The 25,923-nt window shown below is 63.3% G+C and overlaps 54 non-coding genes across 54 annotated transcripts; all 54 read right to left on the bottom strand.

Annotated features, from left to right (window-relative positions):
• Positions 1 to 230: 230 nt before the first annotated feature.
• LOC138115332 (5S ribosomal RNA) lies at positions 231 to 349 on the bottom strand. The gene has a single exon (XR_011153245.1). It is a non-coding gene; the product is annotated as a 5S ribosomal RNA (ribosomal RNA).
• A 358-nt stretch (positions 350 to 707) lies between these two features.
• LOC138115007 (5S ribosomal RNA) lies at positions 708 to 826 on the bottom strand. Its single transcript, XR_011152920.1, has one exon. It is a non-coding gene; the product is annotated as a 5S ribosomal RNA (ribosomal RNA).
• Positions 827 to 1,184: 358 nt separating this feature from the next.
• On the bottom strand, positions 1,185 to 1,303 carry LOC138115006 (5S ribosomal RNA). The gene has a single exon (XR_011152919.1). It is a non-coding gene; the product is annotated as a 5S ribosomal RNA (ribosomal RNA).
• A 358-nt stretch (positions 1,304 to 1,661) lies between these two features.
• Positions 1,662 to 1,780, bottom strand: LOC138115331 (5S ribosomal RNA). Its single transcript, XR_011153244.1, has one exon. It is a non-coding gene; the product is annotated as a 5S ribosomal RNA (ribosomal RNA).
• A 358-nt stretch (positions 1,781 to 2,138) lies between these two features.
• LOC138115005 (5S ribosomal RNA) lies at positions 2,139 to 2,257 on the bottom strand. Its single transcript, XR_011152918.1, has one exon. It is a non-coding gene; the product is annotated as a 5S ribosomal RNA (ribosomal RNA).
• Positions 2,258 to 2,615: 358 nt separating this feature from the next.
• LOC138115004 (5S ribosomal RNA) lies at positions 2,616 to 2,734 on the bottom strand. Its single transcript, XR_011152917.1, has one exon. It is a non-coding gene; the product is annotated as a 5S ribosomal RNA (ribosomal RNA).
• A 358-nt stretch (positions 2,735 to 3,092) lies between these two features.
• LOC138115003 (5S ribosomal RNA) lies at positions 3,093 to 3,211 on the bottom strand. The gene has a single exon (XR_011152916.1). It is a non-coding gene; the product is annotated as a 5S ribosomal RNA (ribosomal RNA).
• A 358-nt stretch (positions 3,212 to 3,569) lies between these two features.
• LOC138115002 (5S ribosomal RNA) lies at positions 3,570 to 3,688 on the bottom strand. Its single transcript, XR_011152915.1, has one exon. It is a non-coding gene; the product is annotated as a 5S ribosomal RNA (ribosomal RNA).
• A 358-nt stretch (positions 3,689 to 4,046) lies between these two features.
• On the bottom strand, positions 4,047 to 4,165 carry LOC138115001 (5S ribosomal RNA). Its single transcript, XR_011152914.1, has one exon. It is a non-coding gene; the product is annotated as a 5S ribosomal RNA (ribosomal RNA).
• Positions 4,166 to 4,523: 358 nt separating this feature from the next.
• Positions 4,524 to 4,642, bottom strand: LOC138115000 (5S ribosomal RNA). The gene has a single exon (XR_011152913.1). It is a non-coding gene; the product is annotated as a 5S ribosomal RNA (ribosomal RNA).
• Positions 4,643 to 5,000: 358 nt separating this feature from the next.
• Positions 5,001 to 5,119, bottom strand: LOC138115709 (5S ribosomal RNA). The gene has a single exon (XR_011153620.1). It is a non-coding gene; the product is annotated as a 5S ribosomal RNA (ribosomal RNA).
• A 358-nt stretch (positions 5,120 to 5,477) lies between these two features.
• On the bottom strand, positions 5,478 to 5,596 carry LOC138114999 (5S ribosomal RNA). The gene has a single exon (XR_011152912.1). It is a non-coding gene; the product is annotated as a 5S ribosomal RNA (ribosomal RNA).
• Positions 5,597 to 5,954: 358 nt separating this feature from the next.
• Positions 5,955 to 6,073, bottom strand: LOC138115730 (5S ribosomal RNA). Its single transcript, XR_011153637.1, has one exon. It is a non-coding gene; the product is annotated as a 5S ribosomal RNA (ribosomal RNA).
• A 358-nt stretch (positions 6,074 to 6,431) lies between these two features.
• Positions 6,432 to 6,550, bottom strand: LOC138115301 (5S ribosomal RNA). Its single transcript, XR_011153215.1, has one exon. It is a non-coding gene; the product is annotated as a 5S ribosomal RNA (ribosomal RNA).
• Positions 6,551 to 6,908: 358 nt separating this feature from the next.
• On the bottom strand, positions 6,909 to 7,027 carry LOC138114998 (5S ribosomal RNA). The gene has a single exon (XR_011152911.1). It is a non-coding gene; the product is annotated as a 5S ribosomal RNA (ribosomal RNA).
• Positions 7,028 to 7,385: 358 nt separating this feature from the next.
• On the bottom strand, positions 7,386 to 7,504 carry LOC138114996 (5S ribosomal RNA). Its single transcript, XR_011152909.1, has one exon. It is a non-coding gene; the product is annotated as a 5S ribosomal RNA (ribosomal RNA).
• Positions 7,505 to 7,862: 358 nt separating this feature from the next.
• Positions 7,863 to 7,981, bottom strand: LOC138115626 (5S ribosomal RNA). The gene has a single exon (XR_011153537.1). It is a non-coding gene; the product is annotated as a 5S ribosomal RNA (ribosomal RNA).
• A 358-nt stretch (positions 7,982 to 8,339) lies between these two features.
• Positions 8,340 to 8,458, bottom strand: LOC138114995 (5S ribosomal RNA). Its single transcript, XR_011152908.1, has one exon. It is a non-coding gene; the product is annotated as a 5S ribosomal RNA (ribosomal RNA).
• Positions 8,459 to 8,816: 358 nt separating this feature from the next.
• Positions 8,817 to 8,935, bottom strand: LOC138114994 (5S ribosomal RNA). The gene has a single exon (XR_011152907.1). It is a non-coding gene; the product is annotated as a 5S ribosomal RNA (ribosomal RNA).
• A 358-nt stretch (positions 8,936 to 9,293) lies between these two features.
• On the bottom strand, positions 9,294 to 9,412 carry LOC138114993 (5S ribosomal RNA). Its single transcript, XR_011152906.1, has one exon. It is a non-coding gene; the product is annotated as a 5S ribosomal RNA (ribosomal RNA).
• A 358-nt stretch (positions 9,413 to 9,770) lies between these two features.
• Positions 9,771 to 9,889, bottom strand: LOC138114992 (5S ribosomal RNA). The gene has a single exon (XR_011152905.1). It is a non-coding gene; the product is annotated as a 5S ribosomal RNA (ribosomal RNA).
• A 358-nt stretch (positions 9,890 to 10,247) lies between these two features.
• On the bottom strand, positions 10,248 to 10,366 carry LOC138116184 (5S ribosomal RNA). The gene has a single exon (XR_011154078.1). It is a non-coding gene; the product is annotated as a 5S ribosomal RNA (ribosomal RNA).
• Positions 10,367 to 10,724: 358 nt separating this feature from the next.
• LOC138115708 (5S ribosomal RNA) lies at positions 10,725 to 10,843 on the bottom strand. Its single transcript, XR_011153619.1, has one exon. It is a non-coding gene; the product is annotated as a 5S ribosomal RNA (ribosomal RNA).
• A 358-nt stretch (positions 10,844 to 11,201) lies between these two features.
• LOC138115625 (5S ribosomal RNA) lies at positions 11,202 to 11,320 on the bottom strand. The gene has a single exon (XR_011153536.1). It is a non-coding gene; the product is annotated as a 5S ribosomal RNA (ribosomal RNA).
• Positions 11,321 to 11,678: 358 nt separating this feature from the next.
• LOC138115962 (5S ribosomal RNA) lies at positions 11,679 to 11,797 on the bottom strand. The gene has a single exon (XR_011153862.1). It is a non-coding gene; the product is annotated as a 5S ribosomal RNA (ribosomal RNA).
• A 358-nt stretch (positions 11,798 to 12,155) lies between these two features.
• LOC138116183 (5S ribosomal RNA) lies at positions 12,156 to 12,274 on the bottom strand. The gene has a single exon (XR_011154077.1). It is a non-coding gene; the product is annotated as a 5S ribosomal RNA (ribosomal RNA).
• A 358-nt stretch (positions 12,275 to 12,632) lies between these two features.
• LOC138116182 (5S ribosomal RNA) lies at positions 12,633 to 12,751 on the bottom strand. The gene has a single exon (XR_011154076.1). It is a non-coding gene; the product is annotated as a 5S ribosomal RNA (ribosomal RNA).
• A 358-nt stretch (positions 12,752 to 13,109) lies between these two features.
• LOC138116181 (5S ribosomal RNA) lies at positions 13,110 to 13,228 on the bottom strand. The gene has a single exon (XR_011154075.1). It is a non-coding gene; the product is annotated as a 5S ribosomal RNA (ribosomal RNA).
• A 358-nt stretch (positions 13,229 to 13,586) lies between these two features.
• On the bottom strand, positions 13,587 to 13,705 carry LOC138115682 (5S ribosomal RNA). The gene has a single exon (XR_011153593.1). It is a non-coding gene; the product is annotated as a 5S ribosomal RNA (ribosomal RNA).
• Positions 13,706 to 14,063: 358 nt separating this feature from the next.
• Positions 14,064 to 14,182, bottom strand: LOC138115330 (5S ribosomal RNA). Its single transcript, XR_011153243.1, has one exon. It is a non-coding gene; the product is annotated as a 5S ribosomal RNA (ribosomal RNA).
• A 358-nt stretch (positions 14,183 to 14,540) lies between these two features.
• LOC138116180 (5S ribosomal RNA) lies at positions 14,541 to 14,659 on the bottom strand. The gene has a single exon (XR_011154074.1). It is a non-coding gene; the product is annotated as a 5S ribosomal RNA (ribosomal RNA).
• Positions 14,660 to 15,017: 358 nt separating this feature from the next.
• LOC138115707 (5S ribosomal RNA) lies at positions 15,018 to 15,136 on the bottom strand. Its single transcript, XR_011153618.1, has one exon. It is a non-coding gene; the product is annotated as a 5S ribosomal RNA (ribosomal RNA).
• A 358-nt stretch (positions 15,137 to 15,494) lies between these two features.
• On the bottom strand, positions 15,495 to 15,613 carry LOC138116178 (5S ribosomal RNA). The gene has a single exon (XR_011154072.1). It is a non-coding gene; the product is annotated as a 5S ribosomal RNA (ribosomal RNA).
• Positions 15,614 to 15,971: 358 nt separating this feature from the next.
• On the bottom strand, positions 15,972 to 16,090 carry LOC138116177 (5S ribosomal RNA). Its single transcript, XR_011154071.1, has one exon. It is a non-coding gene; the product is annotated as a 5S ribosomal RNA (ribosomal RNA).
• A 358-nt stretch (positions 16,091 to 16,448) lies between these two features.
• Positions 16,449 to 16,567, bottom strand: LOC138115329 (5S ribosomal RNA). Its single transcript, XR_011153242.1, has one exon. It is a non-coding gene; the product is annotated as a 5S ribosomal RNA (ribosomal RNA).
• A 358-nt stretch (positions 16,568 to 16,925) lies between these two features.
• Positions 16,926 to 17,044, bottom strand: LOC138116176 (5S ribosomal RNA). Its single transcript, XR_011154070.1, has one exon. It is a non-coding gene; the product is annotated as a 5S ribosomal RNA (ribosomal RNA).
• A 358-nt stretch (positions 17,045 to 17,402) lies between these two features.
• On the bottom strand, positions 17,403 to 17,521 carry LOC138115623 (5S ribosomal RNA). Its single transcript, XR_011153534.1, has one exon. It is a non-coding gene; the product is annotated as a 5S ribosomal RNA (ribosomal RNA).
• A 358-nt stretch (positions 17,522 to 17,879) lies between these two features.
• LOC138116175 (5S ribosomal RNA) lies at positions 17,880 to 17,998 on the bottom strand. Its single transcript, XR_011154069.1, has one exon. It is a non-coding gene; the product is annotated as a 5S ribosomal RNA (ribosomal RNA).
• A 358-nt stretch (positions 17,999 to 18,356) lies between these two features.
• LOC138116174 (5S ribosomal RNA) lies at positions 18,357 to 18,475 on the bottom strand. Its single transcript, XR_011154068.1, has one exon. It is a non-coding gene; the product is annotated as a 5S ribosomal RNA (ribosomal RNA).
• A 358-nt stretch (positions 18,476 to 18,833) lies between these two features.
• Positions 18,834 to 18,952, bottom strand: LOC138116172 (5S ribosomal RNA). Its single transcript, XR_011154067.1, has one exon. It is a non-coding gene; the product is annotated as a 5S ribosomal RNA (ribosomal RNA).
• Positions 18,953 to 19,310: 358 nt separating this feature from the next.
• On the bottom strand, positions 19,311 to 19,429 carry LOC138116171 (5S ribosomal RNA). The gene has a single exon (XR_011154066.1). It is a non-coding gene; the product is annotated as a 5S ribosomal RNA (ribosomal RNA).
• A 358-nt stretch (positions 19,430 to 19,787) lies between these two features.
• On the bottom strand, positions 19,788 to 19,906 carry LOC138116170 (5S ribosomal RNA). Its single transcript, XR_011154065.1, has one exon. It is a non-coding gene; the product is annotated as a 5S ribosomal RNA (ribosomal RNA).
• A 358-nt stretch (positions 19,907 to 20,264) lies between these two features.
• Positions 20,265 to 20,383, bottom strand: LOC138115706 (5S ribosomal RNA). The gene has a single exon (XR_011153617.1). It is a non-coding gene; the product is annotated as a 5S ribosomal RNA (ribosomal RNA).
• A 358-nt stretch (positions 20,384 to 20,741) lies between these two features.
• LOC138115622 (5S ribosomal RNA) lies at positions 20,742 to 20,860 on the bottom strand. Its single transcript, XR_011153533.1, has one exon. It is a non-coding gene; the product is annotated as a 5S ribosomal RNA (ribosomal RNA).
• Positions 20,861 to 21,218: 358 nt separating this feature from the next.
• LOC138115618 (5S ribosomal RNA) lies at positions 21,219 to 21,337 on the bottom strand. Its single transcript, XR_011153529.1, has one exon. It is a non-coding gene; the product is annotated as a 5S ribosomal RNA (ribosomal RNA).
• Positions 21,338 to 21,695: 358 nt separating this feature from the next.
• LOC138116169 (5S ribosomal RNA) lies at positions 21,696 to 21,814 on the bottom strand. The gene has a single exon (XR_011154064.1). It is a non-coding gene; the product is annotated as a 5S ribosomal RNA (ribosomal RNA).
• A 358-nt stretch (positions 21,815 to 22,172) lies between these two features.
• On the bottom strand, positions 22,173 to 22,291 carry LOC138115300 (5S ribosomal RNA). Its single transcript, XR_011153214.1, has one exon. It is a non-coding gene; the product is annotated as a 5S ribosomal RNA (ribosomal RNA).
• Positions 22,292 to 22,649: 358 nt separating this feature from the next.
• On the bottom strand, positions 22,650 to 22,768 carry LOC138116168 (5S ribosomal RNA). The gene has a single exon (XR_011154063.1). It is a non-coding gene; the product is annotated as a 5S ribosomal RNA (ribosomal RNA).
• A 358-nt stretch (positions 22,769 to 23,126) lies between these two features.
• Positions 23,127 to 23,245, bottom strand: LOC138116166 (5S ribosomal RNA). Its single transcript, XR_011154061.1, has one exon. It is a non-coding gene; the product is annotated as a 5S ribosomal RNA (ribosomal RNA).
• A 358-nt stretch (positions 23,246 to 23,603) lies between these two features.
• On the bottom strand, positions 23,604 to 23,722 carry LOC138115621 (5S ribosomal RNA). Its single transcript, XR_011153532.1, has one exon. It is a non-coding gene; the product is annotated as a 5S ribosomal RNA (ribosomal RNA).
• Positions 23,723 to 24,080: 358 nt separating this feature from the next.
• LOC138116165 (5S ribosomal RNA) lies at positions 24,081 to 24,199 on the bottom strand. Its single transcript, XR_011154060.1, has one exon. It is a non-coding gene; the product is annotated as a 5S ribosomal RNA (ribosomal RNA).
• A 358-nt stretch (positions 24,200 to 24,557) lies between these two features.
• On the bottom strand, positions 24,558 to 24,676 carry LOC138115620 (5S ribosomal RNA). Its single transcript, XR_011153531.1, has one exon. It is a non-coding gene; the product is annotated as a 5S ribosomal RNA (ribosomal RNA).
• A 358-nt stretch (positions 24,677 to 25,034) lies between these two features.
• LOC138116164 (5S ribosomal RNA) lies at positions 25,035 to 25,153 on the bottom strand. Its single transcript, XR_011154059.1, has one exon. It is a non-coding gene; the product is annotated as a 5S ribosomal RNA (ribosomal RNA).
• A 358-nt stretch (positions 25,154 to 25,511) lies between these two features.
• Positions 25,512 to 25,630, bottom strand: LOC138116163 (5S ribosomal RNA). The gene has a single exon (XR_011154058.1). It is a non-coding gene; the product is annotated as a 5S ribosomal RNA (ribosomal RNA).
• Positions 25,631 to 25,923: the final 293 nt, after the last annotated feature.

The following is a 25,923-nucleotide window of genomic DNA, read 5'->3' as shown; positions in this document are numbered from 1 at the left end:
GAACACCACACAAGCCACTCAAGCTTTTCCAGCCACGCCAACTATGTGAGGACTAACAGTCATGGCCACCAGCTCTGCCCTGCCCTCGGCAGCAACAGAACCTGCAGCCGGACCCAGAGCCACGCAAGCCATGCAAGCCCCATGAGCCACCCTCGCCCTTGAGCTCCTTGGCACCGCTGCCCAAGCAAAACAAGGCACCTCTGGCCCAGAGCCCAGGACCCAGCAAAAGAAGCCTACAGCACCCGGTATTCCCAGGCGGTCTCCCATCCAAGTACTAACCGGGTCCGACCCTGCTTAGCTTCCGAGATCAGACGAGATCGGGCGTTCTCAGGGTGGTATGGCCGTAGGCACCCCTCAGCCCCACAGCAGCGCTCTCCAGCACACACCAGCGCCTTCCTGCCCTGCCCCAATGCCCCCCGCACCCGGCACACGGCCGCCAGCGCCACTGTCGGCAACAACCCAACCTGCAGCCAGACCCAGAGCCATACAAGCCACTCAAGCTTTTCCCGCCACGCCAACTATGCGAGGACTAACAGTCATGGCCACCAGCTCTTCCCTGCCCTCGGAAACAAGGGAACCTGCAGCCAGATCCAGAGCCACGCAAGCCATGCAAGCCCCATGAGCCACCCTCCCCCTTGTGCTCCTTGGCACCGCTGCCCAAGCAAAACAAGGCACCTCTGGCCCAGAGCCCAGGACCCAGCAAAAGAAGCCTACAGCACCCGGTATTCCCAGGCGGTCTCCCATCCAAGTACTAACCGGGCCCGACCCTGCTTAGCTTCCGAGATCAGACGAGATCGGGCGTTCTCAGGGTGGTATGGCCGTAGGCACCCCTCAGCCCCACAGCAGCGCTCTCCAGCACACACCAGCGCCTTCCTGCCCTGCCCCAATGCCCCCCGCACCCGGCACACGGCCGCCAGCGCCACTGTCGGCAACAACCCAACCTGCAGCCAGACCCAGAGCCATACAAGCCACTCAAGCTTTTCCAGCCACGCCAACTATGTGAGGACTAACAGTCATGGCCACCAGCTCTGCCCTGACCTCGGAAACAACAGAACCTGCAGCCGGACCCAGAGCCACGCAAGCCATGCAAGCCCCATGAGCCACCCTCCCCCTTGTGCTCCTTGGCACCGCTGCCCAAGCAAAACAAGGCACCTCTGGCCCAGAGCCCAGGACCCAGCAAAAGAAGCCTACAGCACCCGGTATTCCCAGGCGGTCTCCCATCCAAGTACTAACCGGGCCCGACCCTGCTTAGCTTCCGAGATCAGACGAGATCGGGCGTTCTCAGGGTGGTATGGCCGTAGGCACCCCTCAGCCCCACAGCAGCGCTCTCCAGCACACACCAGCGCCTTCCTGCCCTGCCCCAATGCCCCCCGCACCCGGCACACGGCCGCCAGCGCCACTGTCGGCAACAACCCAACCAGCAGCCAGACCGAACACCACACAAGCCACTCAAGCTTTTCCAGCCACGCTCTCTATGTGAGGACTAACAGTCATGGCCACCAGCTCTGCCCTGCCCTCGGCAGCAACAGAACCTGCAGCCGGACCCAGAGCCACGCAAGCCATGCAAGCCCCATGAGCCACCCTCGCCCTTGAGCTCCTTGGCACCGCTGCCCAAGCAAAACAAGGCACCTCTGGCCCAGAGCCCAGGACCCAGCAAAAGAAGCCTACAGCACCCGGTATTCCCAGGCGGTCTCCCATCCAAGTACTAACCGGGTCCGACCCTGCTTAGCTTCCGAGATCAGACGAGATCGGGCGTTCTCAGGGTGGTATGGCCGTAGGCACCCCTCAGCCCCACAGCAGCGCTCTCCAGCACACACCAGCGCCTTCCTGCCCTGCCCCAATGCCCCCCGCACCCGGCACACGGCCGCCAGCGCCACTGTCGGCAACAACCCAACCTGCAGCCAGACCCAGAGCCATACAAGCCACTCAAGCTTTTCCCGCCACGCCAACTATGCGAGGACTAACAGTCATGGCCACCAGCTCTTCCCTGCCCTCGGAAACAAGGGAACCTGCAGCCAGATCCAGAGCCACGCAAGCCATGCAAGCCCCATGAGCCACCCTCGCCCTTGTGCTCCTTGGCACCGCTGCCCAAGCAAAACAAGGCACCTCTGGCCCAGAGCCCAGGACCCAGCAAAAGAAGCCTACAGCACCCGGTATTCCCAGGCGGTCTCCCATCCAAGTACTAACCGGGCCCGACCCTGCTTAGCTTCCGAGATCAGACGAGATCGGGCGTTCTCAGGGTGGTATGGCCGTAGGCACCCCTCAGCCCCACAGCAGCGCTCTCCAGCACACACCAGCGCCTTCCTGCCCTGCCCCAATGCCCCCCGCACCCGGCACACGGCCGCCAGCGCCACTGTCGGCAACAACCCAACCTGCAGCCAGACCCAGAGCCATACAAGCCACTCAAGCTTTTCCAGCCACGCCAACTATGTGAGGACTAACAGTCATGGCCACCAGCTCTGCCCTGACCTCGGAAACAACAGAACCTGCAGCCGGACCCAGAGCCACGCAAGCCATGCAAGCCCCATGAGCCACCCTCCCCCTTGTGCTCCTTGGCACCGCTGCCCAAGCAAAACAAGGCACCTCTGGCCCAGAGCCCAGGACCCAGCAAAAGAAGCCTACAGCACCCGGTATTCCCAGGCGGTCTCCCATCCAAGTACTAACCGGGCCCGACCCTGCTTAGCTTCCGAGATCAGACGAGATCGGGCGTTCTCAGGGTGGTATGGCCGTAGGCACCCCTCAGCCCCACAGCAGCGCTCTCCAGCACACACCAGCGCCTTCCTGCCCTGCCCCAATGCCCCCCGCACCCGGCACACGGCCGCCAGCGCCACTGTCGGCAACAACCCAACCAGCAGCCAGACCGAACACCACACAAGCCACTCAAGCTTTTCCAGCCACGCCAACTATGTGAGGACTAACAGTCATGGCCACCAGCTCTGCCCTGCCCTCGGCAGCAACAGAACCTGCAGCCGGACCCAGAGCCACGCAAGCCATGCAAGCCCCATGAGCCACCCTCGCCCTTGAGCTCCTTGGCACCGCTGCCCAAGCAAAACAAGGCACCTCTGGCCCAGAGCCCAGGACCCAGCAAAAGAAGCCTACAGCACCCGGTATTCCCAGGCGGTCTCCCATCCAAGTACTAACCGGGCCCGACCCTGCTTAGCTTCCGAGATCAGACGAGATCGGGCGTTCTCAGGGTGGTATGGCCGTAGGCACCCCTCAGCCCCACAGCAGCGCTCTCCAGCACACACCAGCGCCTTCCTGCCCTGCCCCAATGCCCCCCGCACCCGGCACACGGCCGCCAGCGCCACTGTCGGCAACAACCCAACCTGCAGCCAGACCGAACACCACACAAGCCACTCAAGCTTTTCCAGCCACGCCAACTATGCGAGGACTAACAGTCATGGCCACCAGCTCTGCCCTGACCTCGGAAACAACAGAACCTGCAGCCGGACCCAGAGCCACGCAAGCCATGCAAGCCCCATGAGCCACCCTCGCCCTTGAGCTCCTTGGCACCGCTGCCCAAGCAAAACAAGGCACCTCTGGCCCAGAGCCCAGGACCCAGCAAAAGAAGCCTACAGCACCCGGTATTCCCAGGCGGTCTCCCATCCAAGTACTAACCGGGCCCGACCCTGCTTAGCTTCCGAGATCAGACGAGATCGGGCGTTCTCAGGGTGGTATGGCCGTAGGCACCCCTCAGCCCCACAGCAGCGCTCTCCAGCACACACCAGCGCCTTCCTGCCCTGCCCCAATGCCCCCCGCACCCGGCACACGGCCGCCAGCGCCACTGTCGGCAACAACCCAACCTGCAGCCAGACCCAGAGCCATACAAGCCACTCAAGCTTTTCCCGCCACGCCAACTATGCGAGGACTAACAGTCATGGCCACCAGCTCTTCCCTGCCCTCGGAAACAAGGGAACCTGCAGCCAGATCCAGAGCCACGCAAGCCATGCAAGCCCCATGAGCCACCCTCGCCCTTGTGCTCCTTGGCACCGCTGCCCAAGCAAAACAAGGCACCTCTGGCCCAGAGCCCAGGACCCAGCAAAAGAAGCCTACAGCACCCGGTATTCCCAGGCGGTCTCCCATCCAAGTACTAACCGGGCCCGACCCTGCTTAGCTTCCGAGATCAGACGAGATCGGGCGTTCTCAGGGTGGTATGGCCGTAGGCACCCCTCAGCCCCACAGCAGCGCTCTCCAGCACACACCAGCGCCTTCCTGCCCTGCCCCAATGCCCCCCGCACCCGGCACACGGCCGCCAGCGCCACTGTCGGCAACAACCCAACCAGCAGCCAGACCGAACACCACACAAGCCACTCAAGCTTTTCCAGCCACGCCAACTATGTGAGGACTAACAGTCATGGCCACCAGCTCTGCCCTGCCCTCGGCAGCAACAGAACCTGCAGCCGGACCCAGAGCCACGCAAGCCATGCAAGCCCCATGAGCCACCCTCGCCCTTGAGCTCCTTGGCACCGCTGCCCAAGCAAAACAAGGCACCTCTGGCCCAGAGCCCAGGACCCAGCAAAAGAAGCCTACAGCACCCGGTATTCCCAGGCGGTCTCCCATCCAAGTACTAACCGGGCCCGACCCTGCTTAGCTTCCGAGATCAGACGAGATCGGGCGTTCTCAGGGTGGTATGGCCGTAGGCACCCCTCAGCCCCACAGCAGCGCTCTCCAGCACACACCAGCGCCTTCCTGCCCTGCCCCAATGCCCCCCGCACCCGGCACACGGCCGCCAGCGCCACTGTCGGCAACAACCCAACCGGCAGCCAGACCCAGAGCCATACAAGCCACTCAAGCTTTTCCCGCCACGCCAACTATGCGAGGACTAACAGTCATGGCCACCAGCTCTGCCCTGCCCTCGGCAACAACAGAACCTGCAGCCGGACCCAGAGCCACGCAAGCCATGCAAGCCCCATGAGCCACCCTCGCCCTTGAGCTCCTTGGCACCGCTGCCCAAGCAAAACAAGGCACCTCTGGCCCAGAGCCCAGGACCCAGCAAAAGAAGCCTACAGCACCCGGTATTCCCAGGCGGTCTCCCATCCAAGTACTAACCGGGCCCGACCCTGCTTAGCTTCCGAGATCAGACGATATCGGGCAGTCTCAGGGTGGTATGGCCGTAGGCACCCCTCAGCCCCACAGCAGCGCTCTCCAGCACACACCAGCGCCTTCCTGCCCTGCCCCAATGCCCCCTGCACCCGGCACACGGCCGCCAGCGCCACTGTCGGCAACAACCCAACCTGCAGCCAGACCCAGAGCCATACAAGCCACTCAAGCTTTTCCAGCCACGCCAACTATGTGAGGACTAACAGTCATGGCCACCAGCTCTGCCCTGACCTCGGAAACAACAGAACCTGCAGCCGGACCCAGAGCCACGCAAGCCATGCAAGCCCCATGAGCCACCCTCCCCCTTGTGCTCCTTGGCACCGCTGCCCAAGCAAAACAAGGCACCTCTGGCCCAGAGCCCAGGACCCAGCAAAAGAAGCCTACAGCACCCGGTATTCCCAGGCGGTCTCCCATCCAAGTACTAACCGGGCCCGACCCTGCTTAGCTTCCGAGATCAGACGAGATCGGGCGTTCTCAGGGTGGTATGGCCGTAGGCACCCCTCAGCCCCACAGCAGCGCTCTCCAGCACACACCAGCGCCTTCCTGCCCTGCCCCAATGCCCCCCGCACCCGGCACACGGCCGCCAGCGCCACTGTTGGCAACAACCCAACCTGCAGCCAGACCGAACACCACACAAGCCACTCAAGCTTTTCCAGCCACGCCAACTATGTGAGGACTAACAGTCATGGCCACCAGCTCTGCCCTGCCCTCGGCAACAACAGAACCTGCAGCCGGACCCAGAGCCACGCAAGCCATGCAAGCCCCATGAGCCACCCTCGCCCTTGAGCTCCTTGGCACCGCTGCCCAAGCAAAACAAGGCACCTCTGGCCCAGAGCCCAGGACCCAGCAAAAGAAGCCTACAGCACCCGGTATTCCCAGGCGGTCTCCCATCCAAGTACTAACCGGGCCCGACCCTGCTTAGCTTCCGAGATCAGACGAGATCGGGTGTTCTCAGGGTGGTATGGCCGTAGGCACCCCTCAGCCCCACAGCAGCGCTCTCCAGCACACACCAGCGCCTTCCTGCCCTGCCCCAATGCTCCTCGCACCCGGCACACGGCCGCCAGCGCCACTGTCGGCAACAACCCAACCTGCAGCCAGACCGAACACCACACAAGCCACTCAAGCTTTTCCAGCCACGCCAACTATGCGAGGACTAACAGTCATGGCCACCAGCTCTGCCCTGCCCTCGGCAACAACAGAACCTGCAGCCGGACCCAGAGCCACGCAAGCCATGCAAGCCCCATGAGCCACCCTCGCCCTTGAGCTCCTTGGCACCGCTGCCCAAGCAAAACAAGGCACCTCTGGCCCAGAGCCCAGGACCCAGCAAAAGAAGCCTACAGCACCCGGTATTCCCAGGCGGTCTCCCATCCAAGTACTAACCGGGCCCGACCCTGCTTAGCTTCCGAGATCAGACGAGATCGGGCGTTCTCAGGGTGGTATAGCCGTAGGCACCCCTCAGCCCCACAGCAGCGCTCTCCAGCACACACCAGCGCCTTCCTGCCCTGCCCCAATGCTCCTCGCACCCGGCACACGGCCGCCAGCGCCACTGTCGGCAACAACCCAACCTGCAGCCAGACCCAGAGCCATACAAGCCACTCAAGCTTTTCCCGCCACGCCAACTATGCGAGGACTAACAGTCATGGCCACCAGCTCTTCCCTGCCCTCGGAAACAAGGGAACCTGCAGCCAGATCCAGAGCCACGCAAGCCATGCAAGCCCCATGAGCCACCCTCCCCCTTGTGCTCCTTGGCACCGCTGCCCAAGCAAAACAAGGCACCTCTGGCCCAGAGCCCAGAACCCAGCAAAAGAAGCCTACAGCACCCGGTATTCCCAGGCGGTCTCCCATCCAAGTACTAACCGGGCCCGACCCTGCTTAGCTTCCGAGATCAGACGAGATCGGGCGTTCTCAGGGTGGTATGGCCGTAGGCACCCCTCAGCCCCACAGCAGCGCTCTCCAGCACACACCAGCGCCTTCCTGCCCTGCCCCAATGCCCCCCGCACCCGGCACACGGCCGCCAGCGCCACTGTCGGCAACAACCCAACCTGCAGCCAGACCCAGAGCCATACAAGCCACTCAAGCTTTTCCCGCCACGCCAACTATGCGAGGACTAACAGTCATGGCCACCAGCTCTTCCCTGCCCTCGGAAACAAGGGAACCTGCAGCCAGATCCAGAGCCACGCAAGCCATGCAAGCCCCATGAGCCACCCTCCCCCTTGTGCTCCTTGGCACCGCTGCCCAAGCAAAACAAGGCACCTCTGGCCCAGAGCCCAGGACCCAGCAAAAGAAGCCTACAGCACCCGGTATTCCCAGGCGGTCTCCCATCCAAGTACTAACCGGGCCCGACCCTGCTTAGCTTCCGAGATCAGACGAGATCGGGCGTTCTCAGGGTGGTATGGCCGTAGGCACCCCTCAGCCCCACAGCAGCGCTCTCCAGCACACACCAGCGCCTTCCTGCCCTGCCCCAATGCCCCCCGCACCCGGCACACGGCCGCCAGCGCCACTGTCGGCAACAACCCAACCTGCAGCCAGACCCAGAGCCATACAAGCCACTCAAGCTTTTCCCGCCACGCCAACTATGCGAGGACTAACAGTCATGGCCACCAGCTCTTCCCTGCCCTCGGAAACAAGGGAACCTGCAGCCAGATCCAGAGCCACGCAAGCCATGCAAGCCCCATGAGCCACCCTCGCCCTTGTGCTCCTTGGCACCGCTGCCCAAGCAAAACAAGGCACCTCTGGCCCAGAGCCCAGGACCCAGCAAAAGAAGCCTACAGCACCCGGTATTCCCAGGCGGTCTCCCATCCAAGTACTAACCGGGCCCGACCCTGCTTAGCTTCCGAGATCAGACGATATCGGGCGTTCTCAGGGTGGTATGGCCGTAGGCACCCCTCAGCCCCACAGCAGCGCTCTCCAGCACACACCAGCGCCTTCCTGCCCTGCCCCAATGCCCCCCGCACCCGGCACACGGCCGCCAGCGCCACTGTCGGCAACAACCCAACCTGCAGCCAGACCCAGAGCCATACAAGCCACTCAAGCTTTTCCCGCCACGCCAACTATGCGAGGACTAACAGTCATGGCCACCAGCTCTTCCCTGCCCTCGGAAACAAGGGAACCTGCAGCCAGATCCAGAGCCACGCAAGCCATGCAAGCCCCATGAGCCACCCTCCCCCTTGTGCTCCTTGGCACCGCTGCCCAAGCAAAACAAGGCACCTCTGGCCCAGAGCCCAGGACCCAGCAAAAGAAGCCTACAGCACCCGGTATTCCCAGGCGGTCTCCCATCCAAGTACTAACCGGGCCCGACCCTGCTTAGCTTCCGAGATCAGACGAGATCGGGCGTTCTCAGGGTGGTATGGCCGTAGGCACCCCTCAGCCCCACAGCAGCGCTCTCCAGCACACACCAGCGCCTTCCTGCCCTGCCCCAATGCCCCCCGCACCCGGCACACGGCCGCCAGCGCCACTGTCGGCAACAACCCAACCAGCAGCCAGACCGAACACCACACAAGCCACTCAAGCTTTTCCAGCCACGCCAACTATGTGAGGACTAACAGTCATGGCCACCAGCTCTGCCCTGCCCTCGGCAGCAACAGAACCTGCAGCCGGACCCAGAGCCACGCAAGCCATGCAAGCCCCATGAGCCACCCTCGCCCTTGAGCTCCTTGGCACCGCTGCCCAAGCAAAACAAGGCACCTCTGGCCCAGAGCCCAGGACCCAGCAAAAGAAGCCTACAGCACCCGGTATTCCCAGGCGGTCTCCCATCCAAGTACTAACCGGGCCCGACCCTGCTTAGCTTCCGAGATCAGACGAGATCGGGCGTTCTCAGGGTGGTATGGCCGTAGGCACCCCTCAGCCCCACAGCAGCGCTCTCCAGCACACACCAGCGCCTTCCTGCCCTGCCCCAATGCCCCCCGCACCCGGCACACGGCCGCCAGCGCCACTGTCGGCAACAACCCAACCTGCAGCCAGACCGAACACCACACAAGCCACTCAAGCTTTTCCAGCCACGCCAACTATGCGAGGACTAACAGTCATGGCCACCAGCTCTGCCCTGACCTCGGAAACAACAGAACCTGCAGCCGGACCCAGAGCCACGCAAGCCATGCAAGCCCCATGAGCCACCCTCGCCCTTGAGCTCCTTGGCACCGCTGCCCAAGCAAAACAAGGCACCTCTGGCCCAGAGCCCAGGACCCAGCAAAAGAAGCCTACAGCACCCGGTATTCCCAGGCGGTCTCCCATCCAAGTACTAACCGGGCCCGACCCTGCTTAGCTTCCGAGATCAGACGAGATCGGGCGTTCTCAGGGTGGTATGGCCGTAGGCACCCCTCAGCCCCACAGCAGCGCTCTCCAGCACACACCAGCGCCTTCCTGCCCTGCCCCAATGCCCCCCGCACCCGGCACACGGCCGCCAGCGCCACTGTCGGCAACAACCCAACCTGCAGCCAGACCCAGAGCCATACAAGCCACTCAAGCTTTTCCCGCCACGCCAACTATGCGAGGACTAACAGTCATGGCCACCAGCTCTTCCCTGCCCTCGGAAACAAGGGAACCTGCAGCCAGATCCAGAGCCACGCAAGCCATGCAAGCCCCATGAGCCACCCTCGCCCTTGTGCTCCTTGGCACCGCTGCCCAAGCAAAACAAGGCACCTCTGGCCCAGAGCCCAGGACCCAGCAAAAGAAGCCTACAGCACCCGGTATTCCCAGGCGGTCTCCCATCCAAGTACTAACCGGGCCCGACCCTGCTTAGCTTCCGAGATCAGACGAGATCGGGCGTTCTCAGGGTGGTATGGCCGTAGGCACCCCTCAGCCCCACAGCAGCGCTCTCCAGCACACACCAGCGCCTTCCTGCCCTGCCCCAATGCCCCCCGCACCCGGCACACGGCCGCCAGCGCCACTGTCGGCAACAACCCAACCAGCAGCCAGACCGAACACCACACAAGCCACTCAAGCTTTTCCAGCCACGCCAACTATGTGAGGACTAACAGTCATGGCCACCAGCTCTGCCCTGCCCTCGGCAGCAACAGAACCTGCAGCCGGACCCAGAGCCACGCAAGCCATGCAAGCCCCATGAGCCACCCTCGCCCTTGAGCTCCTTGGCACCGCTGCCCAAGCAAAACAAGGCACCTCTGGCCCAGAGCCCAGGACCCAGCAAAAGAAGCCTACAGCACCCGGTATTCCCAGGCGGTCTCCCATCCAAGTACTAACCGGGCCCGACCCTGCTTAGCTTCCGAGATCAGACGAGATCGGGCGTTCTCAGGGTGGTATGGCCGTAGGCACCCCTCAGCCCCACAGCAGCGCTCTCCAGCACACACCAGCGCCTTCCTGCCCTGCCCCAATGCCCCCCGCACCCGGCACACGGCCGCCAGCGCCACTGTCGGCAACAACCCAACCGGCAGCCAGACCCAGAGCCATACAAGCCACTCAAGCTTTTCCCGCCACGCCAACTATGCGAGGACTAACAGTCATGGCCACCAGCTCTGCCCTGCCCTCGGCAACAACAGAACCTGCAGCCGGACCCAGAGCCACGCAAGCCATGCAAGCCCCATGAGCCACCCTCGCCCTTGAGCTCCTTGGCACCGCTGCCCAAACAAAACAAGGCACCTCTGGCCCAGAGCCCAGGACCCAGCAAAAGAAGCCTACAGCACCCGGTATTCCCAGGCGGTCTCCCATCCAAGTACTAACCGGGCCCGACCCTGCTTAGCTTCCGAGATCAGACGATATCGGGCAGTCTCAGGGTGGTATGGCCGTAGGCACCCCTCAGCCCCACAGCAGCGCTCTCCAGCACACACCAGCGCCTTCCTGCCCTGCCCCAATGCCCCCTGCACCCGGCACACGGCCGCCAGCGCCACTGTCGGCAACAACCCAACCTGCAGCCAGACCCAGAGCCATACAAGCCACTCAAGCTTTTCCAGCCACGCCAACTATGTGAGGACTAACAGTCATGGCCACCAGCTCTGCCCTGACCTCGGAAACAACAGAACCTGCAGCCGGACCCAGAGCCACGCAAGCCATGCAAGCCCCATGAGCCACCCTCCCCCTTGTGCTCCTTGGCACCGCTGCCCAAGCAAAACAAGGCACCTCTGGCCCAGAGCCCAGGACCCAGCAAAAGAAGCCTACAGCACCCGGTATTCCCAGGCGGTCTCCCATCCAAGTACTAACCGGGCCCGACCCTGCTTAGCTTCCGAGATCAGACGATATCGGGCGTTCTCAGGGTGGTATGGCCGTAGGCACCCCTCAGCCCCACAGCAGCGCTCTCCAGCACACACCAGCGCCTTCCTGCCCTGCCCCAATGCCCCCCGCACCCGGCACACGGCCGCCAGCGCCACTGTTGGCAACAACCCAACCTGCAGCCAGACCGAACACCACACAAGCCACTCAAGCTTTTCCAGCCACGCCAACTATGTGAGGACTAACAGTCATGGCCACCAGCTCTGCCCTGCCCTCGGCAACAACAGAACCTGCAGCCGGACCCAGAGCCACGCAAGCCATGCAAGCCCCATGAGCCACCCTCGCCCTTGAGCTCCTTGGCACCGCTGCCCAAGCAAAACAAGGCACCTCTGGCCCAGAGCCCAGGACCCAGCAAAAGAAGCCTACAGCACCCGGTATTCCCAGGCGGTCTCCCATCCAAGTACTAACCGGGCCCGACCCTGCTTAGCTTCCGAGATCAGACGAGATCGGGTGTTCTCAGGGTGGTATAGCCGTAGGCACCCCTCAGCCCCACAGCAGCGCTCTCCAGCACACACCAGCGCCTTCCTGCCCTGCCCCAATGCTCCTCGCACCCGGCACACGGCCGCCAGCGCCACTGTCGGCAACAACCCAACCTGCAGCCAGACCCAGAGCCATACAAGCCACTCAAGCTTTTCCAGCCACGCCAACTATGCGAGGACTAACAGTCATGGCCACCAGCTCTTCCCTGCCCTCGGAAACAAGGGAACCTGCAGCCAGATCCAGAGCCACGCAAGCCATGCAAGCCCCATGAGCCACCCTCCCCCTTGTGCTCCTTGGCACCGCTGCCCAAGCAAAACAAGGCACCTCTGGCCCAGAGCCCAGAACCCAGCAAAAGAAGCCTACAGCACCCGGTATTCCCAGGCGGTCTCCCATCCAAGTACTAACCGGGCCCGACCCTGCTTAGCTTCCGAGATCAGACGAGATCGGGCGTTCTCAGGGTGGTATGGCCGTAGGCACCCCTCAGCCCCACAGCAGCGCTCTCCAGCACACACCAGCGCCTTCCTGCCCTGCCCCAATGCCCCCCGCACCCGGCACACGGCCGCCAGCGCCACTGTCGGCAACAACCCAACCTGCAGCCAGACCCAGAGCCATACAAGCCACTCAAGCTTTTCCCGCCACGCCAACTATGCGAGGACTAACAGTCATGGCCACCAGCTCTTCCCTGCCCTCGGAAACAAGGGAACCTGCAGCCAGATCCAGAGCCACGCAAGCCATGCAAGCCCCATGAGCCACCCTCCCCCTTGTGCTCCTTGGCACCGCTGCCCAAGCAAAACAAGGCACCTCTGGCCCAGAGCCCAGGACCCAGCAAAAGAAGCCTACAGCACCCGGTATTCCCAGGCGGTCTCCCATCCAAGTACTAACCGGGCCCGACCCTGCTTAGCTTCCGAGATCAGACGAGATCGGGCGTTCTCAGGGTGGTATGGCCGTAGGCACCCCTCAGCCCCACAGCAGCGCTCTCCAGCACACACCAGCGCCTTCCTGCCCTGCCCCAATGCCCCCCGCACCCGGCACACGGCCGCCAGCGCCACTGACGGCAACAACCCAACCTGCAGCCAGACCCAGAGCGATACAAGCCACTCAAGCTTTTCCCGCCACGCCAACTATGCGAGGACTAACAGTCATGGCCACCAGCTCTTCCCTGCCCTCGGAAACAAGGGAACCTGCAGCCAGATCCAGAGCCACGCAAGCCATGCAAGCCCCATGAGCCACCCTCCCCCTTGTGCTCCTTGGCACCGCTGCCCAAGCAAAACAAGGCACCTCTGGCCCAGAGCCCAGGACCCAGCAAAAGAAGCCTACAGCACCCGGTATTCCCAGGCGGTCTCCCATCCAAGTACTAACCGGGCCCGACCCTGCTTAGCTTCCGAGATCAGACGAGATCGGGCGTTCTCAGGGTGGTATGGCCGTAGGCACCCCTCAGCCCCACAGCAGCGCTCTCCAGCACACACCAGCGCCTTCCTGCCCTGCCCCAATGCCCCCCGCACCCGGCACACGGCCGCCAGCGCCACTGTCGGCAACAACCCAACCTGCAGCCAGACCCAGAGCGATACAAGCCACTCAAGCTTTTCCCGCCACGCCAACTATGCGAGGACTAACAGTCATGGCCACCAGCTCTTCCCTGCCCTCGGAAACAAGGGAACCTGCAGCCAGATCCAGAGCCACGCAAGCCATGCAAGCCCCATGAGCCACCCTCGCCCTTGTGCTCCTTGGCACCGCTGCCCAAGCAAAACAAGGCACCTCTGGCCCAGAGCCCAGGACCCAGCAAAAGAAGCCTACAGCACCCGGTATTCCCAGGCGGTCTCCCATCCAAGTACTAACCGGGCCCGACCCTGCTTAGCTTCCGAGATCAGACGATGTCGGGCGTTCTCAGGGTGGTATGGCCGTAGGCACCCCTCAGCCCCACAGCAGCGCTCTCCAGCACACACCAGCGCCTTCCTGCCCTGCCCCAATGCCCCCCGCACCCGGCACACGGCCGCCAGCGCCACTGTCGGCAACAACCCAACCTGCAGCCAGACCCAGAGCCATACAAGCCACTCAAGCTTTTCCCGCCACGCCAACTATGCGAGGACTAACAGTCATGGCCACCAGCTCTTCCCTGCCCTCGGAAACAAGGGAACCTGCAGCCAGATCCAGAGCCACGCAAGCCATGCAAGCCCCATGAGCCACCCTCGCCCTTGTGCTCCTTGGCACCGCTGCCCAAGCAAAACAAGGCACCTCTGGCCCAGAGCCCAGGACCCAGCAAAAGAAGCCTACAGCACCCGGTATTCCCAGGCGGTCTCCCATCCAAGTACTAACCGGGTCCGACCCTGCTTAGCTTCCGAGATCAGACGAGATCGGGCGTTCTCAGGGTGGTATGGCCGTAGGCACCCCTCAGCCCCACAGCAGCGCTCTCCAGCACACACCAGCGCCTTCCTGCCCTGCCCCAATGCCCCCCGCACCCGGCACACGGCCGCCAGCGCCACTGTCGGCAACAACCCAACCTGCAGCCAGACCCAGAGCCATACAAGCCACTCAAGCTTTTCCCGCCACGCCAACTATGCGAGGACTAACAGTCATGGCCACCAGCTCTTCCCTGCCCTCGGAAACAAGGGAACCTGCAGCCAGATCCAGAGCCACGCAAGCCATGCAAGCCCCATGAGCCACCCTCCCCCTTGTGCTCCTTGGCACCGCTGCCCAAGCAAAACAAGGCACCTCTGGCCCAGAGCCCAGGACCCAGCAAAAGAAGCCTACAGCACCCGGTATTCCCAGGCGGTCTCCCATCCAAGTACTAACCGGGCCCGACCCTGCTTAGCTTCCGAGATCAGACGAGATCGGGCGTTCTCAGGGTGGTATGGCCGTAGGCACCCCTCAGCCCCACAGCAGCGCTCTCCAGCACACACCAGCGCCTTCCTGCCCTGCCCCAATGCCCCCCGCACCCGGCACACGGCCGCCAGCGCCACTGTCGGCAACAACCCAACCGGCAGCCAGACCCAGAGCCATACAAGCCACTCAAGCTTTTCCCGCCACGCCAACTATGCGAGGACTAACAGTCATGGCCACCAGCTCTGCCCTGCCCTCGGCAACAACAGAACCTGCAGCCGGACCCAGAGCCACGCAAGCCATGCAAGCCCCATGAGCCACCCTCGCCCTTGAGCTCCTTGGCACCGCTGCCCAAACAAAACAAGGCACCTCTGGCCCAGAGCCCAGGACCCAGCAAAAGAAGCCTACAGCACCCGGTATTCCCAGGCGGTCTCCCATCCAAGTACTAACCGGGCCCGACCCTGCTTAGCTTCCGAGATCAGACGATATCGGGCAGTCTCAGGGTGGTATGGCCGTAGGCACCCCTCAGCCCCACAGCAGCGCTCTCCAGCACACACCAGCGCCTTCCTGCCCTGCCCCAATGCCCCCCGCACCCGGCACACGGCCGCCAGCGCCACTGTCGGCAACAACCCAACCTGCAGCCAGACCCAGAGCCATACAAGCCACTCAAGCTTTTCCCGCCACGCCAACTATGCGAGGACTAACAGTCATGGCCACCAGCTCTTCCCTGCCCTCGGAAACAAGGGAACCTGCAGCCAGATCCAGAGCCACGCAAGCCATGCAAGCCCCATGAGCCACCCTCCCCCTTGTGCTCCTTGGCACCGCTGCCCAAGCAAAACAAGGCACCTCTGGCCCAGAGCCCAGGACCCAGCAAAAGAAGCCTACAGCACCCGGTATTCCCAGGCGGTCTCCCATCCAAGTACTAACCGGGCCCGACCCTGCTTAGCTTCCGAGATCAGACGAGATCGGGCGTTCTCAGGGTGGTATGGCCGTAGGCACCCCTCAGCCCCACAGCAGCGCTCTCCAGCACACACCAGCGCCTTCCTGCCCTGCCCCAATGCCCCCCGCACCCGGCACACGGCCGCCAGCGCCACTGTCGGCAACAACCCAACCTGCAGCCAGACCCAGAGCCATACAAGCCACTCAAGCTTTTCCAGCCACGCCAACTATGTGAGGACTAACAGTCATGGCCACCAGCTCTGCCCTGACCTCGGAAACAACAGAACCTGCAGCCGGACCCAGAGCCACGCAAGCCATGCAAGCCCCATGAGCCACCCTCCCCCTTGTGCTCCTTGGCACCGCTGCCCAAGCAAAACAAGGCACCTCTGGCCCAGAGCCCAGGACCCAGCAAAAGAAGCCTACAGCACCCGGTATTCCCAGGCGGTCTCCCATCCAAGTACTAACCGGGCCCGACCCTGCTTAGCTTCCGAGATCAGACGAGATCGGGCGTTCTCAGGGTGGTATGGCCGTAGGCACCCCTCAGCCCCACAGCAGCGCTCTCCAGCACACACCAGCGCCTTCCTGCCCTGCCCCAATGCCCCCCGCACCCGGCACACGGCCGCCAGCGCCACTGTCGGCAACAACCCAACCAGCAGCCAGACCGAACACCACACAAGCCACTCAAGCTTTTCCAGCCACGCTCTCTATGTGAGGACTAACAGTCATGGCCACCAGCTCTGCCCTGCCCTCGGCAGCAACAGAACCTGCAGCCGGACCCAGAGCCACGCAAGCCATGCAAGCCCCATGAGCCACCCTCGCCCTTGAGCTCCTTGGCACCGCTGCCCAAGCAAAACAAGGCACCTCTGGCCCAGAGCCCAGGACCCAGCAAAAGAAGCCTACAGCACCCGGTATTCCCAGGCGGTCTCCCATCCAAGTACTAACCGGGTCCGACCCTGCTTAGCTTCCGAGATCAGACGAGATCGGGCGTTCTCAGGGTGGTATGGCCGTAGGCACCCCTCAGCCCCACAGCAGCGCTCTCCAGCACACACCAGCGCCTTCCTGCCCTGCCCCAATGCCCCCCGCACCCGGCACACGGCCGCCAGCGCCACTGTCGGCAACAACCCAACCTGCAGCCAGACCCAGAGCCATACAAGCCACTCAAGCTTTTCCCGCCACGCCAACTATGCGAGGACTAACAGTCATGGCCACCAGCTCTTCCCTGCCCTCGGAAACAAGGGAACCTGCAGCCAGATCCAGAGCCACGCAAGCCATGCAAGCCCCATGAGCCACCCTCGCCCTTGTGCTCCTTGGCACCGCTGCCCAAGCAAAACAAGGCACCTCTGGCCCAGAGCCCAGGACCCAGCAAAAGAAGCCTACAGCACCCGGTATTCCCAGGCGGTCTCCCATCCAAGTACTAACCGGGCCCGACCCTGCTTAGCTTCCGAGATCAGACGAGATCGGGCGTTCTCAGGGTGGTATGGCCGTAGGCACCCCTCAGCCCCACAGCAGCGCTCTCCAGCACACACCAGCGCCTTCCTGCCCTGCCCCAATGCCCCCCGCACCCGGCACACGGCCGCCAGCGCCACTGTCGGCAACAACCCAACCTGCAGCCAGACCCAGAGCCATACAAGCCACTCAAGCTTTTCCAGCCACGCCAACTATGTGAGGACTAACAGTCATGGCCACCAGCTCTGCCCTGACCTCGGAAACAACAGAACCTGCAGCCGGACCCAGAGCCACGCAAGCCATGCAAGCCCCATGAGCCACCCTCCCCCTTGTGCTCCTTGGCACCGCTGCCCAAGCAAAACAAGGCACCTCTGGCCCAGAGCCCAGGACCCAGCAAAAGAAGCCTACAGCACCCGGTATTCCCAGGCGGTCTCCCATCCAAGTACTAACCGGGCCCGACCCTGCTTAGCTTCCGAGATCAGACGATATCGGGCGTTCTCAGGGTGGTATGGCCGTAGGCACCCCTCAGCCCCACAGCAGCGCTCTCCAGCACACACCAGCGCCTTCCTGCCCTGCCCCAATGCCCCCCGCACCCGGCACACGGCCGCCAGCGCCACTGTTGGCAACAACCCAACCTGCAGCCAGACCGAACACCACACAAGCCACTCAAGCTTTTCCAGCCACGCCAACTATGCGAGGACTAACAGTCATGGCCACCAGCTCTGCCCTGACCTCGGAAACAACAGAACCTGCAGCCGGACCCAGAGCCACGCAAGCCATGCAAGCCCCATGAGCCACCCTCGCCCTTGAGCTCCTTGGCACCGCTGCCCAAGCAAAACAAGGCACCTCTGGCCCAGAGCCCAGGACCCAGCAAAAGAAGCCTACAGCACCCGGTATTCCCAGGCGGTCTCCCATCCAAGTACTAACCGGGCCCGACCCTGCTTAGCTTCCGAGATCAGACGAGATCGGGCGTTCTCAGGGTGGTATGGCCGTAGGCACCCCTCAGCCCCACAGCAGCGCTCTCCAGCACACACCAGCGCCTTCCTGCCCTGCCCCAATGCCCCCCGCACCCGGCACACGGCCGCCAGCGCCACTGTCGGCAACAACCCAACCTGCAGCCAGACCCAGAGCCATACAAGCCACTCAAGCTTTTCCCGCCACGCCAACTATGCGAGGACTAACAGTCATGGCCACCAGCTCTTCCCTGCCCTCGGAAACAAGGGAACCTGCAGCCAGATCCAGAGCCACGCAAGCCATGCAAGCCCCATGAGCCACCCTCGCCCTTGTGCTCCTTGGCACCGCTGCCCAAGCAAAACAAGGCACCTCTGGCCCAGAGCCCAGGACCCAGCAAAAGAAGCCTACAGCACCCGGTATTCCCAGGCGGTCTCCCATCCAAGTACTAACCGGGCCCGACCCTGCTTAGCTTCCGAGATCAGACGAGATCGGGCGTTCTCAGGGTGGTATGGCCGTAGGCACCCCTCAGCCCCACAGCAGCGCTCTCCAGCACACACCAGCGCCTTCCTGCCCTGCCCCAATGCCCCCCGCACCCGGCACACGGCCGCCAGCGCCACTGTCGGCAACAACCCAACCTGCAGCCAGACCGAACACCACACAAGCCACTCAAGCTTTTCCAGCCACGCCAACTATGCGAGGACTAACAGTCATGGCCACCAGCTCTGCCCTGACCTCGGAAACAACAGAACCTGCAGCCGGACCCAGAGCCACGCAAGCCATGCAAGCCCCATGAGCCACCCTCGCCCTTGAGCTCCTTGGCACCGCTGCCCAAGCAAAACAAGGCACCTCTGGCCCAGAGCCCAGGACCCAGCAAAAGAAGCCTACAGCACCCGGTATTCCCAGGCGGTCTCCCATCCAAGTACTAACCGGGCCCGACCCTGCTTAGCTTCCGAGATCAGACGAGATCGGGCGTTCTCAGGGTGGTATGGCCGTAGGCACCCCTCAGCCCCACAGCAGCGCTCTCCAGCACACACCAGCGCCTTCCTGCCCTGCCCCAATGCCCCCCGCACCCGGCACACGGCCGCCAGCGCCACTGTCGGCAACAACCCAACCTGCAGCCAGACCCAGAGCCATACAAGCCACTCAAGCTTTTCCCGCCACGCCAACTATGCGAGGACTAACAGTCATGGCCACCAGCTCTTCCCTGCCCTCGGAAACAAGGGAACCTGCAGCCAGATCCAGAGCCACGCAAGCCATGCAAGCCCCATGAGCCACCCTCGCCCTTGTGCTCCTTGGCACCGCTGCCCAAGCAAAACAAGGCACCTCTGGCCCAGAGCCCAGGACCCAGCAAAAGAAGCCTACAGCACCCGGTATTCCCAGGCGGTCTCCCATCCAAGTACTAACCGGGCCCGACCCTGCTTAGCTTCCGAGATCAGACGAGATCGGGCGTTCTCAGGGTGGTATGGCCGTAGGCACCCCTCAGCCCCACAGCAGCGCTCTCCAGCACACACCAGCGCCTTCCTGCCCTGCCCCAATGCCCCCCGCACCCGGCACACGGCCGCCAGCGCCACTGTCGGCAACAACCCAACCAGCAGCCAGACCGAACACCACACAAGCCACTCAAGCTTTTCCAGCCACGCCAACTATGTGAGGACTAACAGTCATGGCCACCAGCTCTGCCCTGCCCTCGGCAGCAACAGAACCTGCAGCCGGACCCAGAGCCACGCAAGCCATGCAAGCCCCATGAGCCACCCTCGCCCTTGAGCTCCTTGGCACCGCTGCCCAAGCAAAACAAGGCACCTCTGGCCCAGAGCCCAGGACCCAGCAAAAGAAGCCTACAGCACCCGGTATTCCCAGGCGGTCTCCCATCCAAGTACTAACCGGGCCCGACCCTGCTTAGCTTCCGAGATCAGACGAGATCGGGCGTTCTCAGGGTGGTATGGCCGTAGGCACCCCTCAGCCCCACAGCAGCGCTCTCCAGCACACACCAGCGCCTTCCTGCCCTGCCCCAATGCCCCCCGCACCCGGCACACGGCCGCCAGCGCCACTGTCGGCAACAACCCAACCGGCAGCCAGACCCAGAGCCATACAAGCCACTCAAGCTTTTCCCGCCACGCCAACTATGCGAGGACTAACAGTCATGGCCACCAGCTCTGCCCTGCCCTCGGCAACAACAGAACCTGCAGCCGGACCCAGAGCCACGCAAGCCATGCAAGCCCCATGAGCCACCCTCGCCCTTGAGCTCCTTGGCACCGCTGCCCAAGCAAAACAAGGCACCTCTGGCCCAGAGCCCAGGACCCAGCAAAAGAAGCCTACAGCACCCGGTATTCCCAGGCGGTCTCCCATCCAAGTACTAACCGGGCCCGACCCTGCTTAGCTTCCGAGATCAGACGATATCGGGCAGTCTCAGGGTGGTATGGCCGTAGGCACCCCTCAGCCCCACAGCAGCGCTCTCCAGCACACACCAGCGCCTTCCTGCCCTGCCCCAATGCCCCCTGCACCCGGCACACGGCCGCCAGCGCCACTGTCGGCAACAACCCAACCTGCAGCCAGACCCAGAGCCATACAAGCCACTCAAGCTTTTCCAGCCACGCCAACTATGTGAGGACTAACAGTCATGGCCACCAGCTCTGCCCTGACCTCGGAAACAACAGAACCTGCAGCCGGACCCAGAGCCACGCAAGCCATGCAAGCCCCATGAGCCACCCTCCCCCTTGTGCTCCTTGGCACCGCTGCCCAAGCAAAACAAGGCACCTCTGGCCCAGAGCCCAGGACCCAGCAAAAGAAGCCTACAGCACCCGGTATTCCCAGGCGGTCTCCCATCCAAGTACTAACCGGGCCCGACCCTGCTTAGCTTCCGAGATCAGACGATATCGGGCGTTCTCAGGGTGGTATGGCCGTAGGCACCCCTCAGCCCCACAGCAGCGCTCTCCAGCACACACCAGCGCCTTCCTGCCCTGCCCCAATGCCCCCCGCACCCGGCACACGGCCGCCAGCGCCACTGTTGGCAACAACCCAACCTGCAGCCAGACCGAACACCACACAAGCCACTCAAGCTTTTCCAGCCACGCCAACTATGTGAGGACTAACAGTCATGGCCACCAGCTCTGCCCTGCCCTCGGCAACAACAGAACCTGCAGCCGGACCCAGAGCCACGCAAGCCATGCAAGCCCCATGAGCCACCCTCGCCCTTGAGCTCCTTGGCACCGCTGCCCAAGCAAAACAAGGCACCTCTGGCCCAGAGCCCAGGACCCAGCAAAAGAAGCCTACAGCACCCGGTATTCCCAGGCGGTCTCCCATCCAAGTACTAACCGGGCCCGACCCTGCTTAGCTTCCGAGATCAGACGAGATCGGGTGTTCTCAGGGTGGTATGGCCGTAGGCACCCCTCAGCCCCACAGCAGCGCTCTCCAGCACACACCAGCGCCTTCCTGCCCTGCCCCAATGCTCCTCGCACCCGGCACACGGCCGCCAGCGCCACTGTCGGCAACAACCCAACCTGCAGCCAGACCCAGAGCCATACAAGCCACTCAAGCTTTGCCCGCCACGCCAACTATGCGAGGACTAACAGTCATGGCCACCAGCTCTTCCCTGCCCTCGGAAACAAGGGAACCTGCAGCCAGATCCAGAGCCACGCAAGCCATGCAAGCCCCATGAGCCACCCTCGCCCTTGTGCTCCTTGGCACCGCTGCCCAAGCAAAACAAGGCACCTCTGGCCCAGAGCCCAGGACCCAGCAAAAGAAGCCTACAGCACCCGGTATTCCCAGGCGGTCTCCCATCCAAGTACTAACCGGGCCCGACCCTGCTTAGCTTCCGAGATCAGACGAGATCGGGCGTTCTCAGGGTGGTATGGCCGTAGGCACCCCTCAGCCCCACAGCAGCGCTCTCCAGCACACACCAGCGCCTTCCTGCCCTGCCCCAATGCCCCCCGCACCCGGCACACGGCCGCCAGCGCCACTGTCGGCAACAACCCAACCTGCAGCCAGACCCAGAGCCATACAAGCCACTCAAGCTTTTCCCGCCACGCCAACTATGCGAGGACTAACAGTCATGGCCACCAGCTCTTCCCTGCCCTCGGAAACAAGGGAACCTGCAGCCAGATCCAGAGCCACGCAAGCCATGCAAGCCCCATGAGCCACCCTCGCCCTTGTGCTCCTTGGCACCGCTGCCCAAGCAAAACAAGGCACCTCTGGCCCAGAGCCCAGGACCCAGCAAAAGAAGCCTACAGCACCCGGTATTCCCAGGCGGTCTCCCATCCAAGTACTAACCGGGCCCGACCCTGCTTAGCTTCCGAGATCAGACGAGATCGGGCGTTCTCAGGGTGGTATAGCCGTAGGCACCCCTCAGCCCCACAGCAGCGCTCTCCAGCACACACCAGCGCCTTCCTGCCCTGCCCCAATGCTCCTCGCACCCGGCACACGGCCGCCAGCGCCACTGTCGGCAACAACCCAACCTGCAGCCAGACCCAGAGCCATACAAGCCACTCAAGCTTTTCCCGCCACGCCAACTATGCGAGGACTAACAGTCATGGCCACCAGCTCTTCCCTGCCCTCGGAAACAAGGGAACCTGCAGCCAGATCCAGAGCCACGCAAGCCATGCAAGCCCCATGAGCCACCCTCCCCCTTGTGCTCCTTGGCACCGCTGCCCAAGCAAAACAAGGCACCTCTGGCCCAGAGCCCAGAACCCAGCAAAAGAAGCCTACAGCACCCGGTATTCCCAGGCGGTCTCCCATCCAAGTACTAACCGGGCCCGACCCTGCTTAGCTTCCGAGATCAGACGAGATCGGGCGTTCTCAGGGTGGTATGGCCGTAGGCACCCCTCAGCCCCACAGCAGCGCTCTCCAGCACACACCAGCGCCTTCCTGCCCTGCCCCAATGCCCCCCGCACCCGGCACACGGCCGCCAGCGCCACTGTCGGCAACAACCCAACCTGCAGCCAGACCCAGAGCCATACAAGCCACTCAAGCTTTTCCCGCCACGCCAACTATGCGAGGACTAACAGTCATGGCCACCAGCTCTTCCCTGCCCTCGGAAACAAGGGAACCTGCAGCCAGATCCAGAGCCACGCAAGCCATGCAAGCCCCATGAGCCACCCTCCCCCTTGTGCTCCTTGGCACCGCTGCCCAAGCAAAACAAGGCACCTCTGGCCCAGAGCCCAGGACCCAGCAAAAGAAGCCTACAGCACCCGGTATTCCCAGGCGGTCTCCCATCCAAGTACTAACCGGGCCCGACCCTGCTTAGCTTCCGAGATCAGACGAGATCGGGCGTTCTCAGGGTGGTATGGCCGTAGGCACCCCTCAGCCCCACAGCAGCGCTCTCCAGCACACACCAGCGCCTTCCTGCCCTGCCCCAATGCCCCCCGCACCCGGCACACGGCCGCCAGCGCCACTGTCGGCAACAACCCAACCTGCAGCCAGACCCAGAGCCATACAAGCCACTCAAGCTTTTCCCGCCACGCCAACTATGCGAGGACTAACAGTCATGGCCACCAGCTCTTCCCTGCCCTCGGAAACAAGGGAACCTGCAGCCAGATCCAGAGCCACGCAAGCCATGCAAGCCCCATGAGCCACCCTCGCCCTTGTGCTCCTTGGCACCGCTGCCCAAGCAAAACAAGGCACCTCTGGCCCAGAGCCCAGGACCCAGCAAAAGAAGCCTACAGCACCCGGTATTCCCAGGCGGTCTCCCATCCAAGTACTAACCGGGCCCGACCCTGCTTAGCTTCCGAGATCAGACGATATCGGGCGTTCTCAGGGTGGTATGGCCGTAGGCACCCCTCAGCCCCACAGCAGCGCTCTCCAGCACACACCAGCGCCTTCCTGCCCTGCCCCAATGCCCCCCGCACCCGGCACACGGCCGCCAGCGCCACTGTCGGCAACAACCCAACCTGCAGCCAGACCCAGAGCCATACAAGCCACTCAAGCTTTTCCCGCCACGCCAACTATGCGAGGACTAACAGTCATGGCCACCAGCTCTTCCCTGCCCTCGGAAACAAGGGAACCTGCAGCCAGATCCAGAGCCACGCAAGCCATGCAAGCCCCATGAGCCACCCTCGCCCTTGTGCTCCTTGGCACCGCTGCCCAAGCAAAACAAGGCACCTCTGGCCCAGAGCCCAGGACCCAGCAAAAGAAGCCTACAGCACCCGGTATTCCCAGGCGGTCTCCCATCCAAGTACTAACCGGGCCCGACCCTGCTTAGCTTCCGAGATCAGACGAGATCGGGCGTTCTCAGGGTGGTATGGCCGTAGGCACCCCTCAGCCCCACAGCAGCGCTCTCCAGCACACACCAGCGCCTTCCTGCCCTGCCCCAATGCCCCCCGCACCCGGCACACGGCCGCCAGCGCCACTGTCGGCAACAACCCAACCTGCAGCCAGACCCAGAGCCATACAAGCCACTCAAGCTTTTCCAGCCACGCCAACTATGTGAGGACTAACAGTCATGGCCACCAGCTCTGCCCTGACCTCGGAAACAACAGAACCTGCAGCCGGACCCAGAGCCACGCAAGCCATGCAAGCCCCATGAGCCACCCTCCCCCTTGTGCTCCTTGGCACCGCTGCCCAAGCAAAACAAGGATCCTCTGGCCCAGAGCCCAGGACCCAGCAAAAGAAGCCTACAGCACCCGGTATTCCCAGGCGGTCTCCCATCCAAGTACTAACCGGGCCCGACCCTGCTTAGCTTCCGAGATCAGACGATATCGGGCGTTCTCAGGGTGGTATGGCCGTAGGCACCCCTCAGCCCCACAGCAGCGCTCTCCAGCACACACCAGCGCCTTCCTGCCCTGCCCCAATGCCCCCCGCACCCGGCACACGGCCGCCAGCGCCACTGTCGGCAACAACCCAACCTGCAGCCAGACCCAGAGCCATACAAGCCACTCAAGCTTTTCCCGCCACGCCAACTATGCGAGGACTAACAGTCATGGCCACCAGCTCTTCCCTGCCCTCGGAAACAAGGGAACCTGCAGCCAGATCCAGAGCCACGCAAGCCATGCAAGCCCCATGAGCCACCCTCGCCCTTGTGCTCCTTGGCACCGCTGCCCAAGCAAAACAAGGCACCTCTGGCCCAGAGCCCAGGACCCAGCAAAAGAAGCCTACAGCACCCGGTATTCCCAGGCGGTCTCCCATCCAAGTACTAACCGGGCCCGACCCTGCTTAGCTTCCGAGATCAGACGAGATCGGGCGTTCTCAGGGTGGTATGGCCGTAGGCACCCCTCAGCCCCACAGCAGCGCTCTCCAGCACACACCAGCGCCTTCCTGCCCTGCCCCAATGCCCCCCGCACCCGGCACACGGCCGCCAGCGCCACTGTCGGCAACAACCCAACCAGCAGCCAGACCGAACACCACACAAGCCACTCAAGCTTTTCCAGCCACGCCAACTATGTGAGGACTAACAGTCATGGCCACCAGCTCTGCCCTGCCCTCGGCAGCAACAGAACCTGCAGCCGGACCCAGAGCCACGCAAGCCATGCAAGCCCCATGAGCCACCCTCGCCCTTGAGCTCCTTGGCACCGCTGCCCAAGCAAAACAAGGCACCTCTGGCCCAGAGCCCAGGACCCAGCAAAAGAAGCCTACAGCACCCGGTATTCCCAGGCGGTCTCCCATCCAAGTACTAACCGGGCCCGACCCTGCTTAGCTTCCGAGATCAGACGAGATCGGGCGTTCTCAGGGTGGTATGGCCGTAGGCACCCCTCAGCCCCACAGCAGCGCTCTCCAGCACACACCAGCGCCTTCCTGCCCTGCCCCAATGCCCCCCGCACCCGGCACACGGCCGCCAGCGCCACTGTCGGCAACAACCCAACCGGCAGCCAGACCCAGAGCCATACAAGCCACTCAAGCTTTTCCCGCCACGCCAACTATGCGAGGACTAACAGTCATGGCCACCAGCTCTGCCCTGCCCTCCGCAACAACAGAACCTGCAGCCGGACCCAGAGCCACGCAAGCCATGCAAGCCCCATGAGCCACCCTCGCCCTTGAGCT

Source organism: Aphelocoma coerulescens, chromosome 9, assembly GCF_041296385.1.
Source record: "Aphelocoma coerulescens isolate FSJ_1873_10779 chromosome 9, UR_Acoe_1.0, whole genome shotgun sequence".
Classification (NCBI taxonomy): domain Eukaryota; kingdom Metazoa; phylum Chordata; class Aves; order Passeriformes; family Corvidae; genus Aphelocoma; species Aphelocoma coerulescens.
Note: the sequence above shows the minus strand (reverse complement) of the source record. Positions and strands in the feature narration are given on the sequence as shown.